This window comes from Palaemon carinicauda, chromosome 2, assembly GCF_036898095.1.
Source record: "Palaemon carinicauda isolate YSFRI2023 chromosome 2, ASM3689809v2, whole genome shotgun sequence".
Lineage (NCBI taxonomy): Eukaryota > Metazoa > Arthropoda > Malacostraca > Decapoda > Palaemonidae > Palaemon > Palaemon carinicauda.
In genome coordinates, this window is record NC_090726.1 from 66,013,246 (window position 1) to 66,017,951 (window position 4,706).

Here is a 4,706-nt window from a genome sequence, read left to right on the forward strand (position 1 = left end):
CGATGCCACTATTCCAGCAATAGCCGAGTTCCTCGTGTATTTGCGGGAGGAAATGCGCCTTTCAGTCTCGGCAGTGAAAGGCCTTAAGCCTTAAGTCTTGCCTTCAGGCTTAAAGAAATGGACGTTTCTACCTCGCTGGAACTTTCCCTTCTCATACGGAGTTATGAACTTACCTGCCCTCAGTCAGAAGTGAGACCTCCTCCATGGAACGTGGTTCGAGTTCTCAGGTCTCTGAAGAGACCTCCCTACGAACCATTACGCCAGGCTTCAGATCGCCACCTTACCCAGAAGACGGTTTTCCTGCTAGAATTGGCCTCGGCCAAGCGAGTCGGTGAACTGCATGGTCTTTCGTACGACATTGCCCATTCAAGGGGATGGGGGGAGGTAACGTTCAGCTTCATCCCTGAGTTTGTTGCCAAGACTCAGAATCCGGGAGTGCCGGACCCTAGGTTCGACTCTTTCCAGGTTTCGAGTCTCCGTTCTGTAACAGATGACCCAGACCATCTCCTACTGTGCCCAGTGAGGAGTCTGAGGTTGTATCTTAAAAGAACAGCTGCAGTTCATCCCCAGGTGCAAGCCCTGTTCGTGAGCACTGGGAAAACGAAGAGGAGGGTCACCAGGAATACTATCTTGGCCTGGATTTGCAAGGTAATACGTCTGGCCTTGAATCCTGACCCTTCTCCGTCACGTCGCCCTAGAGCGCATGATGTTAGGGGCATAGCTACCACCCTGGCCTTCAAGAAAAATTATTCAGTGACGCAGGTCCTTCAAGCTGGGGTTTGGAAGCGTCAGACCACCTTCACGGCCCACTACCTGCAAGACGTGACACACAGGAGGCTCGATACGTTCTCTATCGGCCCTGTGGTGGCTGCACAACAGCTGGTCTAACCTCAGGCTCCTTAATGGACAAGTAGCAGAAGGTTGAGGGCATTGTTACCCGGTTTTAGTCTGCGTGAATGAAAAGATCTGTCTGGCCCTTATTCTTTTCTTCATCCTCTCCTCCCTTGGAGAAAGCAGCATCCTGGGTTCTCTGCACAGCTGACCTCGAACCACTGCAGGTGAACCATGCTCCCTTGTGTTCCTAGTATTAAGTGTACAGTAATACTGTCATGTCCCCATACCCTGACGAGGTGATATTGGGAGAGTCCTAGCCTAGATTTCCTTCTGAAGAACTCCAGGTCAACTTCCTAGGACGAGTCACTTCCTCACCTTCACACACAGCTTATGTAGGCCGCAGCAGTTTCACAGCATGCTAGCGAGGAGCAGGGACTCCTTATTTCTTAAGTACTTACACACTCGAATATGGAGTCCCCGGGCAAGCCAAAGCCAGTATGGCAGGGCCTTACCTCCCTACCTAAGGGTTGAGTCACCCCATGTAAATAGCGTGGTTTGTATTTCAGTTACGGAACAAATGACAAATTCGTAGATAATTTGTATTTTTCCTAACTATACAAACCTTAGCTATTTACACATATTTGCCTGCCAGCCCTGTCCCCCGGGATAAGTCATACCTCTTTAAGCAAAGTGAAGCAATCACCGGTGTGTGTGAACCCTCGTTAAAATTCTTATGGCTCGTCATTTAGCTACGCCCAAGTAATTACCCCGTGTAAATAGCCAAGGTTTGTATAGTTAGGAAAAATACAAATTATCTGCGAATTTGTCATATTAACTAAAACAAATACTGTATACAGTATATACAAATACACTCGTGTGCGTATGCACAAACAAATACACACACACACAGGTGTAGGAATTCTTATGCAGGAGGAGACACGATCGGTGAGGAGGTAGAGATGGTGACTGCGATAACGTACCGTAACTTACACTACGGAAACTTTAATCTAACTTAGCTTATTTATTTTTTTTTCATTTTTATATTTCATAATTTTTACTATTTTTTTCTTTTGATTTTTAATTTTCATCACTGAGTTATGGTACGTTATCGCAGTCACCAATCTCTACCTCCTCCCCGACCGTCTGTCTCCTACTGCGTAGCAATTCCTACACCTGTGTGTGTGTGTGTTTGTGCATACGCACACGAGCGTGTTTGTATCACTATTTGTTTTAGTTAATAAAAGAATTCAGATTTGCTGATATTACTTTCTTGGTTACATTTAATTGTCTTTCAACTCGTTGATGCTAAACAATACAGTATGGCCGGAATATGCCTATGATCGTGATGATCATCAAGCAGAAGGCAGCCAGTAAAGCAGTCAAACCATCGAAGGGGATCACCATTATTACAAGACATTGTAGCAATACCCTGGAAGAGATAGAACGCCTTGTGTTGATAGGGATAAAGGACAAAGAGATTGCTGGCAACGATCATTTGTGAGAAGTGCCAGCATGATGAACAGAAAGAAAGAAAAAAGTGAAGCAAAGAAAACTAAGATAGCATTAACAAGCTCGTTTAAAAAAAGTCCTCTCTCATTTTCTGTTTCTCTCTAAACATAGCATTAACATGTTCTTTAAATGAAATCTCTCTCTCTCTCTCTCTCTCTCTCTCTCTCTCTCTTGTTCTTCTTTGCTGTTATAGTGTTAGAGACGTCTATTATTTTTTTTCAGAGAGAGAGAGAGAGAGAGATTGAGAGATTAAACAAAAATGTGTTTAGAGTACATATGATTTTTAACAGCGTCAACGAGTTGAAAGGCAATGAAATGTAACTAAGAAAGTAATAACAGTCAATCTGAATTCCTTTATTAACTAAAACAAATATTGATACAAACACACGTGTGCGTATGCACAAACACACACACACAGGTGTAGAAATTGCTGCGCAGTAGGAGACAGACGGTCGGGGGAGAGGTAGAGATGGTGACTGAAATAACGTACCGTAACTCATCACTGAAAGTGATGAAAATTAAAAATCAAAAGAAAAAAAAATGTAAAAAATATGAAATATAAAAAAAAAAAAAAAAAAAAATAAGCTAAGTTAGATTAAAGTTTCCGTAGTGTAAATTACAGTACAGTGATACCTCGGTACTCGACCATAATCCGTTCGAGATCCGTGTTCGACCTCCGATTTGTTCGAGTACCGAATTTTTTTTCCCCATAAGAAATAATGGTATATATTCTATTCCGTTCCCAAGCACTCGAACAGGCCCAAAATATTAATAAAACGTGTACCTAAACAACAATAATTATCTAAATGTGTATGAAATTGGTCAGAAAATCCTATAAAACAATTTTAAACCATTTACTGTACTAAAATAAAACAATTTTAAACCATTTTCTGTACTGTAGTGAACATACCTTTGAGCAGCGGTTCGATGGCATACAGGGATGGATGTGGAGAGGATGGAAGGGGGAGGTTACTGCTTGGAAGGAGAGTCCCCTTCCATGATGTGGCGGGGTAGTTCTCCTTCAGGAGTTGTTTCTCTCTCCAATGAAAGGGTGGGCAGATCTATTTCAGGGGTTTCTTCTCTTCTTTGTCTCTTCTTTGGAGGAGAAACAGGCTTTGATGTAGCAGCTTTCTTTTCTTTTGTGAAAAACTGGTCTATTGTTAATTGTTTCTTCCTCCTCTGCAGTATTCTTCGAAAATGATACATGACACTATCATTAAACATATGCACTGCCCGGTTTGCTACTGCAATTTCTGGGTGGTATTTTTCAGCAAAAGCCTGCACATCTGCCCACTTGGAACAAATTTCATTGATGAGAGAACTTGGAACATCCTCCCCTACCTCATCCTCTTCTGAAGATTCCTGCTCCACAATCAGATCCTGCTGCTGTTGTTGTTGCAGGTGCAACAATTCCTCCACAGTCAACTCGGTAGAATGGCTTTCTACAAGCTCATCAATATCATCCTTGTCGACCTCAAGCCCCAAACTCCTGCCCATGACAACAATTTCCTCAACGACATCAGTGTCATCAGAAATTACAGGGGTAGCAGTGCTTGGACCCGCCTCTGGTTGGAAACCTTCAAACTCCCTCTCTGTGACACATGATGGCCACAGCTTACGCCAGGCAGAGTTCAATGTCCTATAGGTCACACCTCGCCAAGCTTGGTCAATCATGTTAACAGAGTTGAGGATGCTGAAGTGTTCCTTCCAGAATTCCTTTAGGGTCAACTTCGTGTCACTGGTCACTTCAAAACACTTTCTGAAAAGGGCCTTGGTATAGAGTTTTTTGAAGTTTGAAATGACCTGTTGGTCCATGGGCTGGAGTATGGGAGTAGTATTGGGGGGCAAGAATTTGATTTTGATAAAGCTGTATTCTTCTTTCAAGTCATCCTCGAGACCTGGAGGATGTGCAGGAGCATTGTCCATAACCAGAAGACATTTCATTGGCAAGCTCTTTTCAATGAGGTAAGCCTTAACCTGGGGGGCAAACACTTCGTTTATCCACTCAGTAAAGAATTGTCTTGTGACCCAAGATTTAGTGTTCGAGCGCCACATAACTGGTAGTGCACTTTTACAAATATTATTTCGTTTGAACACCCGGGGGTTGTCCGAGTGGTACACTAACAAGGGTTTGATCTTGCAATCGCCACTTGCATTTGCACACAGCAACAATGTTAGCCTATCTTTCATTGGCTTGTGACCTGGCATCTTCGTCTCGTCCTTGGTAATGTACGTATTGGCTGGCATTTTCTTCCAAAATAACCCAGTCTCATCACAATTAAAGACTTGTTGTGCGATCAAATTTTGTTCATTTATGTACCGATCGAATTCCCCCACGTATTTATCGGCTGCAATTTGATCCG